The following is a 12,155-nucleotide window of genomic DNA, read 5'->3' as shown; positions in this document are numbered from 1 at the left end:
CTACAACAGAGTACCATAGACTGGGTGGCTTAAACAACAAACATTTATTTCTCATAGTTCTGGAGGCGGGAAGACCAACATCAAGGTGACGACAAGGTAGAGTTTACTCAGATGCCTCTTTATCTGGAATGTAAGTGGCCACCATCTCTCTGAGGGCTCATATGACCTCTTTTTTTTCTGCTTGTTTAGGGAGAGAGAGAGAGTGAATTCTGACTCTTGTCTTCTTATAAGAATACTAGCATCATCAAAGAAGTTCTACCTTCAGGACCTTACAATCTCATGACTTCCCAATGGCTCAATTTCCAACTACTATTGATGTAGGACCGAGTTAGGGGCAGATGGGGCTAGACAGGGAAAGATAGAGTAAAGGCCCCAGAGTTAGGTTTCTGCCCATCTCAAGAAAACACAGATCAGAAAGTAAAAACAAACAGAATAAACCGGTCTCCCTAGCTCCAAAATATTAAGTAGCATCATCCCCCCTTTTAATGGCTACTAAGAGATCATAGAAATATGTCATTAAGGTATTATGAATAGTCCCTACTCAAACCAAGATGGCACAAGAATCTCAAGGCCTACCTGACTAGTCTCACAGAAATCCCAGATACAGTAAAATGTTATGGGGGAAATTTTTTTTTTAAAGATTTTATTTATTTATTCATGAGAGATAAAGAGAGAGAGAGAGAGAGAGAGGCAGAGACACAGGCAGAGGGAGAAGCAGGCTCTTCACAGGGAGCCCGATGTGGGACTTGATTCCCAGACTCCAGGATCACACCCTGGGCAGAAGGCAGGCGCTAAACCGCTGCGCCACGCAGGGATCCCTGGAGGAGATAGTAACCAGAGAGAAGGGAATACCTTGTATGGGCCATTATATTTACAAAAACACCTTGTTTGTTATTATGATAGTTACATGTCCACAATGTTTGTTCTAAACATCCACCCTGATATTGACAAGAAATTTACCAAGTGCTCTGGTCAGGTTCCTATAAAAGAGACCATAAAAGCCTTCAGTGGCAACTCTGTCAGGACCCCTCTCACTTTTGAGAGCTTTCTCTGTATCTTTGTTTAATAAACTTCTGTTGCTTTGCTCACTCTCTGTTGTCTGCAAGATTCATTCTTCAACTCCATAAGATAAAAGCCAAGCTCTCCCATATCATTATCATATTGGGGATTAGAGCTTCAAGATATGAAGAGAGGTGGGGCAAGTCACAAACATTCAGAAACTAGCACACTTTCTCAGTAATTTGACCTATCCTTCTGAATTTTCTAGATTTTAAATAACTGTCAGTTAATTCAAGCTGTTGTTTCAGCTATTATCAACAATGGACTAAATTTTCTTTAATCCTTCTACGCTTGTAAAGCAAGAAAGAAAATAAGTAGTTTGACAGTTTAATGTGCCTAGTAAAGATAAGTTGGATAAATTCATAAGATATTACTTTGTTAGGAGGCACATTATTAAGTGTTCAATTTAGGTCAAAATTAACTGGGCTTCAAACATTGATCTAGGTAACACTTCGTGTCATTATTAAAGTCTTTGATTCTGTGATTCCCTGAGCACTTATGATGACCACAATACTATGACCCTGGAAGAATAATAGAAAAACAACAAATATTACTAGAATTAAATAGAAGTGTTGAAATGGATGCACACTGGTGAAGTATAAGCATACCTCATTTTATTGTGCTTTACCTTATTGTATTTTGCAGATACTAGTTTTTTTTTTGATACTGATTTTTTTTTATTACAGACTTAAGTTTCAAGACTTCAGTAATTGCAGATGTGATGGAAAGAGCAAGAGAACTAGCATTAGAAGTGAATCTGAAGGTGTGACTGAATTGATGCAATCTCATGATAAAACTTTAATGGATGAGGAGTTACTTCTTATGGATGATCAAACAAAGTTTCTTGAGGTGGAATCTACTCCTGGTGAACATGCTGTGAATATTGTTTAATTGACAAGAAAGAATTTGTAATAAACTTAATTGATGAAGTAGCATCAGAGTTTGAGAGGATTGAGTCCAATTTGAAAGAAGTTCTACTGTGGATAAAATGCTATCAAACAGCATCACATGCTACAGAGAAATCATTTGTGAAAGGAAGAGTCAATTAGTGTGGCAAACTTCTTTATCTTCTTCTTAAAATAAATTGCAGCTTATCTCATGGGACCTTGGGAAAATGTGGAGGAGGAGTACCCTAACTTACCTGGACTCATGTTTACAACTAGATATCACCTATATCAAAGTCAATACACTGAAGAGCAATCCAAAGACTGGAAGAACAATCTCCACATCTAAATACAGAGAAGAAATTTCATCTGAATTATTAAAAGGGAAGGTCAGAAAGGCATAAGGAGGCTTCCCATAAAAGGGAGGGACTTGCATGCACATAGTGGCAGAAAAATGGGCCCTCACATCAGGATGCTCACAGGGAAGCCTAATACCCCTAATATTCAGCTTTAAAAACCAGAGGGGCTGAATTCTGTGAGTTTGTAAAAGCAGTGAGACTTGGAGCCTGGAACTTTAAAAGTCAGTTGACTCAGCACTGGGTGAGCCCAGACGGTGAGTGGTAGCTGGGTATCTACCATTAAAGAGACAGAAGCCTGTGCTGGGAGGCAACATAAAGACTGTAATTTACACACCAGGAACAAATGGAAGACAAATCTCTTCATACAGATTTCACAGCATCACAGCATCTTGGGCAGGAGAGACTTTCCTCCCTTGCTCCCAGCATAAACACAGAACCACCTGCAGGAAGTAGTGCTGTGCAGACACTTGCTACCTAACATGCCAGCAATGAGTAAAGCCTACAGATTCTCCCGAGGACTCACCCACTCCGAAAATTGCTGTTAGACTGGCCCTGAACTATAGCAAATCTGTTAGTGCTTGCAGCATGCTCTCCCTCTCAGTCTACAGCTGCCTCCATGCAACCTATGCAGTTGCCAATCAGCAAGCACCCTGCCGCTGCATCACACCCAGCCTTGCACCCCTAGTTACTCCAGTGCATAGCCCCAGGAGCTGCACAATTTCAGGAAATCTGGCATAGGACTAGTGGCCCAATGCAAATTTTGCTAATACCACCAGTCTGCTCCCAAGTTCCCTGGTGGGCATGTTCCCTTAGAGCTAGCCTGTCTGGATCCCACTAACACCACAGCACAGTCCATAACAGGCAAAGAGTCACTGCAGACAACTGCACTGAAAGGAAAAGTGACTCAGACACAATAGCAGGGAATAAGCAACAAATGTAGGATATTCTCCTGAAGTGTCAGGGTCTGAAGAACAGGGTTATACTGCATTGCAGGGCCTAGGATCTCTTCTTCATCAAGACACCACTTTCAAGAGCAAAAGATAAGCTGACTTTCTTACCAGAGATAAACAGACACAGAGAAGCAGACAAAATGAAGAGACAGAAAAAATTATCTCAGATGAAAGATTAGGATATAGTCAATATCTAAGCAAAACAGATATAAGTCATGCTTGATAGAGTATTTAAAGCAATATACATAGTTAATGTATATTACATTATCAAAATGTCAGCAGCATTTTTTACAGACCTGGAGGACACAATCCTAAAATTAGTATAGAACCACAAAAGACCACTAGCCAAAGCAATCTTGAAAAAGAAAATCAAAGATGGAAACATCACAATTCCAAACTTGAGGGTATATTACAATGCTGTAGTCATCGAAACAGTATAGTACTGGAACAAAAATAGACACATGGATCAGTGAAACAGAATAGAAAACCCAAAAATGGACCCACAACTCTATGGTCAACTAATCTTCAACAAAGCAGGAAAGAATATCCATTGGAAAAACAGGACAGTCTCTTCTACAAATGGTGTTGGGAAAACTAGACACCTACATGCAAAAGAGGAAAACTCAACCACTTTCTTATACCATACCCAAAAATAAATTCAAAATGGATGAAAGACCTAAATATGAAACCCGAAACCATAAAAATCCTAGAAAAGAGCTCTGGTAGTAATTTCTCTGACATCAACAGTCTTTTCTCTTTTCATTCTGGGGAGTCTGGCAAGGCGGGTTATCAATGTTCTTCTTTCAAAGAACCAGCTCCTAGTTCCACTGAATCTGTTCTATTGTTGTTTTGCTTGCTTCTATATCATTTATTTCTGCTCTGATCTTTATAATTTCCCTTCTGCTGGCTTTAGGCTTCAGGCTTTAGGCTTTATTTGCTGTTCCGTTTCTAGCTCCTTTAGGTGTAAGGTTAGGTTGTATAAATTTGAGACTTCTCTTGCTTTTTGAGGTGATCACTTTTGTTTAATCCCAAAAATTTGCTGCCTCCCCAAAATTTTGGGCCATCATGGTTTCATTTCCATTTGTTTCCATGTATTTCTTTATTTCTTCTTTAATTTACTAGTTAATCCATTCATTCTTTAGTAAGATATTCTTTAACCCTCATGTATTTGTGGTCTGTCCAAATTTTTTCTTGTAGATGACTTCAAGTTACATAGTGTTGTGGGCTGAAAATATGCATGGTGTATTTTCAAAATTTTTGTACTTTTGAGTATTTGTTACCCAGCTTATGATATATTTTGGAGAATGTCCTGTGTGCTCTTGAAAAGAATGTGTATTCTCTGCCTTAGGATGGAATGTTCTGAATATATCTGTGAAGTTCATCTGGTCTAGTGTGTCATTCAAAGCCATTATTTCTTTGTTGATTTTCTGCTTAGATATTCTGTCCATTGCTGTGGGTGGGATGTTAAAGTCCCCTACTGTTATTGTATTATTATCAGTGTGTTCCTTTATGTTTGTTTTTAATTGATTTGTATATCTGGGGGCTCCCGAGTTGGGAACATAAATATTTACAATTGTTAGACTTCGTTATCCAACCCCTTCATTATGATATAGTTCCCTTCATCATCTCTTGTTATGGTTTGGTTTAAAATATGTTTTGTCTGATATAAGAATTACTACTCAACCTTTATTCTGATGAATAGCCAAAGTAATATTGAAAAAGAAAAGCAAACCTGGCAACATCACAATTCCAGACTTCAAGCTATATTACAAAGCTGTAGTCATCAGGACACAGTATGGTACTGGCACGAAAACAGACACATGAATCAATGAAACAGAATAGAAAACACAGAAATGGCCCCACAACTATATGGTCCTTGACAAAGCAGGGAAGAATATCTGATGGGGAAAAAAAAGTCTCTTCAACAAATGTTGTTGGGTAAACTGGACAGCCACATGCAGAAGAATGAGACTAGCCCACTTTCTTACACCATACACTAAAATAAATTCAAAATGGGGACCCTGTGTGGCTAAATGGTTGAGCATCTGCCTTCGGCTCAGGGCATGACCCCCACGGTCCTGGATCCAGTCCCACATTGGCCTCTCTGCAGGGAAACTGCTTCTCCCTCTGCTTATATCTCTGCTTCCCTATGTGTGAATCTCTTATGAATCAATAAATAAAATCTTTAAAAAAGTAAGATAAATTAAAAATGGATTCATCCATTTTGGGTGTTTCAACACCTAAATATGAAATAGGAAACTATTGAAATCCTAGAGGAGAACACAGACAGAAACCTCTTTGACATTGGCCATAGTAACTTTTTACTAGACACGTCACCAGAGGCAAGAAAAATAAAACCAAAAATGAACTATTAGGACTTAATCAATATTAAAAATTTCTGCACAGCAAAGAAAATAATCAACAAACCTAAATGGTAACCTATGGAATGGGAGAAGATATTTGCAAATGACATATCTGATAAAGGGTTGGTATTCTGATATGCCTGAGTGGCTCAGTGGTTGAACTTCTGCCTTTGGCTGAGGGCATGATCCCAGAGTCCTGGGATAAGTGCTGCATCAGGCTCCCTGCATGAAGCCTGCTTCTCCCTCTGCCTGTGTATCTACCTCTCTGTGTGTGTGTGTCTCTCATGAATAAATAAATAAAATATTTTACAGAAAAAAGGGTTGGTATCCAAAATCTGTAAATAACTTATCAAATACAACACCCGCTAAACAAAAAATACAGTTAAGATGTGGGCAGAAGACAAAAACTGACTTTTTTTCCAAGGAAGATGTACAAAAGGCTACAGACATATGAATAGATGCTCAACATCACTCATGACCAGCAAAATACAAATCAAAGGATGCCTAAGTGGCTAGGCTGTTGGGCGTCTGCCTTTCGCTCAGGGTGTGATCCCAGGGTCCTGGGATTGAGTGCCACATCAGGCTCCCTGCATGGAGCCTGCTTCTCCCTCTGCCTATGTCTCTGCTTTTATCTTTCTGTGTCTGTCATGACTAAATAAATGAAATCTTTAAAGAAATGTTTTTCAAATCAAAACTACGATGAGATACCACCTCAGTCAGGATGGCTAAAATCAACACAGGAAGCAACAGCTGTTCATGAGGATGCAGAGGAAGGGGAATCTTCTTACACAGTTGGTGGGAATGCAAACTGGTGCAGCCACCCTGGAGAACAGAATGGAGGTTCCTCAAAAAGTTAAAAATAGAACTATTCTATGATCCAACAAGTGCACTACTAGGAATTTATCCAAAGGAAACAAATATGCTGATTCAAAAGGACACATGCACCCCAATGTTTGTAGCAGCATTCTCAGCAATAGTCAAATTATGGGAAGAGTCCAAATGTCAATTAAATGATGAATGGATAAAGAATAAGTGATGTATACACACACACACACACACACACACATATATAATGGAATATGAAACAGCCATCAAAAAGAATATCTTGCCATTTGCAATGACATGGATGGAGTTAGAGTGTATTATGCTAAGGGAAATTAGTTAGTCAGAGAAGGACAAATACCTTATGATTTCACTCATATGTGGAATTTAAAACCAGATGAATAGGGAAAGGAAGAAAAAGAGAGAGAGATGGAGGCTAACTATAAGAGACTATTAACTATAGAGAACAAACTGAGGGTTTACTGGAGGGGAGGAGTGTATGATGGGCTAAATGAGTGATGGTATCAACAAGAGCATTTGTGAGGAGTACTGGGTTCTATATGTAAGTGATGAATCACTAAATTCTACTCCTGAAACCAATATTACACTGTATGTTACCTAACTAGAATTTAAATAAAAATTTGAAACAATGAGACATGGGTGGTTCAGTGGTTGAGTGTCTGCCTTTGGCTCAGGTCATGATCCCTGAGTCCTGAGATCAAGTCCCACATAAGGTTACTACAGGAAGCCTGCTTCTCCCTCTGCCTGTGTCTCTGCCTCTTTCTGTCTCTCATGAATAAATAAATAAAATCTTTAAAAAAACTTGAAACAAAAATAAAAATAAAAAATAAGAATGAAAAGTAGGCAGAAGACATGCACAGACATTTCTCCAAAGATATTCAGATGGCCAACAGACACATGAAAAAATATTCAACACTTACCAACAAGGGAAGTACAGATCAAAAGTACACCTGTCAGAATGTCTAAAACCAACAGCACAAAAACCAACAAGTCTTGCAAGATATGGAGAAAAAGGAACACTCATGCCATTGGTGGCAATGCAAAGTGGTGCAACCACTATGGAAAACAGGTGATTCCTCAAAAAGTTAAAAATAGAACTACCCTGCAGATCTATTAATCATACTACTGCATATTTTCCCAAAGAATACAAAAATATTAATTCAAAGAGATACATGCACCCCTATGTTTATGACAGCATTATTTAAAATAGCCAAGACAGAGAAGCAGCCCATGGCAATTGATTGATAAATGAATAAAGAAGAAGTATATATACATACACACATATATATATATGTGTGTGTATAGACACACACACACACACACACATATGTAAAAAGAATGAAATCTTTCCATTTGTGTTGACATGGATGGAGGTAAAGATTATACTACTAAGTGAAATAAGTTAGTCATAAACAAATGCCATATGATTTCACTTATATGTGCAATTTAAGAAACTAAACAAATGAGCAAAAGGAAAAGTGTGAGAGAAACCAAGAAACAGATTCTAAATTATACAAAACAAACTAATGGTTACTAATGGAGAGGAGGTAGGGGGATGGGTAAAATAGGTGTTGGGGACTAAGGTTGGGTTGAGCATTGACATATAGAAGTACTGAATCACTATATTGTATACCTGCACTAATATAACACTGTATGTTAGCTAATTAGAATTAAAATTAAAACTTCAAAAAGAGTTTTTCTCTCTTTTTTAAAATTTATTTTAGAGAGAGAGAGAGAGACAGAGCATGAGTAGGAGGGGTAGAGGGAGATGGAGAGACAGAATCTAAAGCAGACTCAGTGCTGAGTGCAGAGCCCTATGCAGGGCCTGATCTCATGATGGTGGGATCACAACCTGAGCCAAAACCAAGAGTCAGGTGCTTAACCAACTGCATAACTCAGTTGTCCTCTCTTCCCCCAGAAAACACTTATCTCTTAATGAAAGAAAATAAATAAACAAACAAATAAATAAATAATAAAAGTGAAAAAAAGAAATCATCATAGCCTCCTCAATCTTTAGCCACTACCATCCTGATCAGTCAGCAGCCCTAGATATCAAGGCAAGTCCCTCCACCAGAGGAAAGGTCACAATTCCTTGAGCTCAGAAGACAGTTAGGATTTTTTAGCAATAAAGTATTTTTAAATTAAGGAATATATATTGTTTTTTAGACATAATAGTATTGCACACACACCAGACTGCGGTATAGTATAAACATAACTTTTATATACACAGGTAAAGTAAAAAATTCATTGACTTTGTTGTGATATTTGCTTTCTTGTGGTGGTTTGGAACTGAGTCCACAATTTTTCAGAGGTGTGCCTTATAGTTTATTAATATAGTTCTAAGAAAACAAGAAATGTTGTTTCTTCAATTTAAAAAGTCTAAGAATAAATTGCTATGTTCCAATGGGGGAGTTTTATAGCTTACACAAATATCAGTATCATTTAATAAAGTTCTAATTTTATTTGATATATTTGAAACACCACATTTGATTAAAAGGTAGCTAGAAGCTAGAACGGTAGCCTTAAATATTAATAAGCTATATAGATGTTTATATGCAGATCTATTGCATACACTGTGTACTAGAAATAAGCATTCTGGGCCATTTTGTAAGCTTTCCTTGGTGTTAAACATTTAATTAAAATTTATCAAAGCCTAATTAAATAGTTGGATTTAGATGATAAATGGAAATTCAAGCATTATCTCATCAATGCAATTCTGCAAAATTTAATATCTGCCCACACAATACATTTTTAAAACTACACACAAGAAAAGATCTGATTTACTTGTTTTAGTCTGTGAAAACTTTAACACACTGTACCTTGAGAGAAGAGACTGGATAAGTAGTAAATATTTTTGTCCACAGATGTCCCCACATGTCTCAGTCATTGGTAGTGTCTTCCTTCATTATAAATGTGATGACCCACGTTTCCTATCTGCATCCAACGTCAGCAAACTCAAGGTCAGTTTATTCTGAAATAATTTTGAGTTTTCCTCTAGAGCAGACCAGGGAAGGGTATTCTCCTGTCAGATGTGACCTGCCACAGAGGCTGCTCTATTTTCATGGTGGTCTTGGGCTTCTCTTTGATCAAGTCTTTCTCTCCATACTTGCTCTCCATTTCACACTGCTGAGAATTTATCCTGAGCCCTCAACTGTCTATGCATACTCCCCTCATGTCACAATTAACACATGTCTGACAACAAAGAAGTATTTTTAAGGCTTTTTCTAAGTACTAGGGTAAGGAAGAAGCAGAGATAACAGAAATTATCTATCCAGAAAAGGGAAAACAAATTTAATGGTTCTTCATTCATTCAATTCATTCTATTCATTCTGCCTCCTATGGGTCAACACTGTGGCAATAATCTGCCTAATGATGATCATTATCAACATCTATAAGGAAGAAATTGTTAGTACCACTTACAGTGTTAGGTGTTAGAGTTGTAAGACTTGTGTCAAAAGTTGGGTCTCCCACTGTCAGCGCTTTGACCTTGAGTAGCTTATTTAAAATTCCCAAACCTAAATAATATTTCCTGTATTGGTTAGTGATACCAGTAAAAGCAATCTTGTAAGAGTGTTAGGAAAAGTAAAGGATATAATGTATAATGTATTCTTAGCAGTGTCTGCAACAAATTACCATTTCATAAATGTTAGCTGTTACTGTTATTTTATTTTATTATTCTAATAAAAAATACAGTCATCATTATATAATAGATGCTGGTGAATTCCTTTTGGTCACTGGGTTTTCCACTGTTAGTTGCATGCATGAGTAAATTGAGCAATATTGCTGGCTATGTCACCACAGAGCTCTAAGAATAGGGTGTCCTAGACAACTAAAAAGCCTTAGGACCTAGCCAAGAATCTTGACTTAACCAGAAGAACTTTCTAAGTTGATCCAGAAAATAAACTGTGCCACAACAGTCCATCCCATCTACACAGGTGAGCTGTAGACATATATGTATCAATAGCAACAGTCACTTCCAACAACCTCCTCCTTTGTTCATGTTCCATTTGGGTCTTTTATTTATCTCTTTTTAGTCTTGATTCTCCCTTCTGATTACCTACCACACCAAGTTTCTCCACCTTATCTCTGAAAACTGTCTCTAACTCAAGCTTTGGCTCTTTCAAAGGCAACTTAGTTGCTGTGAGTGGGATGTTTTGCCCTGTTTGAGGTACTTGTTATTCAAATCTTGGTCCTAACTCTTATGAATACAGCTTAGCTCCCTTAGCCATGAATGAAGAGGTAACAATGGTCAGGCCATAGCCACTGCTTCCAGTGAGATTCCTTTCCAACATAGCTCTGTTTTTATTCAAGAACTAAACCTTTTATTTTTTTGAACTCACCAATAATTATCTCTTCACAAATTATCCATAACAATACTGTATATTCTGTGAAGCAGAGACTAGTAAAAATACCCCTTTATAAACTCACCTATGTAATATTTGTCCTTTTGGTAAATGACATACTGTAATATTTGACCAACCATTAAGAAAGTTTGTGATGAATAATAAAATATATACAATTTCTCATGTAAACATCACAATTGAAATACAAAAAAATAATTTAACTTAAAAAAACATTCATATCTTAAAAATTACCAAAACTTGAAGAAAATGTTTATTGTACACTGTTGGCAATAACCAATTTTGCAATAGACACCCTCTTTGTTTTTTTTTTTTTTTTCTTACCTTATTTCGATATGTTAGCCATTATAGGAAGCACAACTCTAGATTCAAAGTGCTGCTGATTATTATGCTCTACTCTATCAGTTTACATATTCATCAACCTTTCCCTCTTTGTCTTTCATTCCACAGTTCAGGAGGGGAAGCATCCATATACAATGCCCTCAGAGTGCTGGTTTAAAGTTAACCACAATATCCTTCTTTATTATGGTTACTTAATAAAATTAACATTAAGTTTAGCATGGCAACACTGAGTAAATGACCTGGAGACCCACCTCCTTTGCTCCTGTCCCTGCCCCTCCTGGCACTATTTGTCACACTGTGGTGTGCCTTTTTTTCCACATCTGTGCAGAGTAAAGATAGCAGTGTCTGCTCACAGATCCAAATATAAACACTGAGAAGTGTTTGTAGACAGTGCTAGGTTTTCTGGTTGGTGGTGTTATTATAGAAGTGGAATAGAATACAGTTTTAAGATAACCAGCATGATGTCCTCGATTTCTTCAAAGAAACTTGCTATCCAGAAAACTTCAATGATCTGAGTGTCAGAGGGAAATAAGTAAACTTATGAGTAATGAAAACAAATTATAGTGGTGTTCTCATCTCATATGTTACATTTATTTGTGAATCTCTTTTCATCAAGAAGCTTTAAAATATCATGAAACATTTCAAGTATATTTTATTGACTTCTTACATTTTGCATTAGACAGATTGACTTGAGGGCCAATTCCTACATGTAAGGAACTAAGGGACTAGCTTCTCACCTAAGGCCATTAGTAGAAGCATTGGGAGCATTTTGGACCAAATGGAAACAATACAACTATGATATGTTTTGAATAAATGAAAAACGACTGGGAAAATTAAGAAAACTAACTAGCACAAAGAGCTAGAGCTTATGAGAAGTGAATTTGAATGTGCATTCTGACACTAGCTGATCAGGTCAGAGTTGATATTACACCTGAATACATTCTCAAGATAGAAAAGGAAACTGCCACAGGAGAAATACTCCCATTTCTTGAAG

General features: G+C 37.2%; 1 long non-coding RNA gene across 1 annotated transcript in view; it reads left to right on the top strand.

The window, feature by feature from the left end:
* LOC140620026 (uncharacterized) overlaps window positions 1-12,155 on the top strand; it is a 61,800-nt gene that overhangs the window by 48,303 nt on the left and 1,342 nt on the right. Inside the window, exons 3-4 of the long non-coding RNA XR_012019773.1 lie at window positions 1,746-1,822; window positions 9,323-9,418. This is a non-coding gene — a long non-coding RNA (uncharacterized lncRNA). The remainder of the gene's footprint in view (window positions 1-1,745; window positions 1,823-9,322; window positions 9,419-12,155) is intronic.

This window comes from Canis lupus, chromosome 28, assembly GCF_048164855.1.
Source record: "Canis lupus baileyi chromosome 28, mCanLup2.hap1, whole genome shotgun sequence".
Lineage (NCBI taxonomy): Eukaryota > Metazoa > Chordata > Mammalia > Carnivora > Canidae > Canis > Canis lupus.
This window is presented reverse-complemented; position numbering and strand designations above follow the sequence as displayed.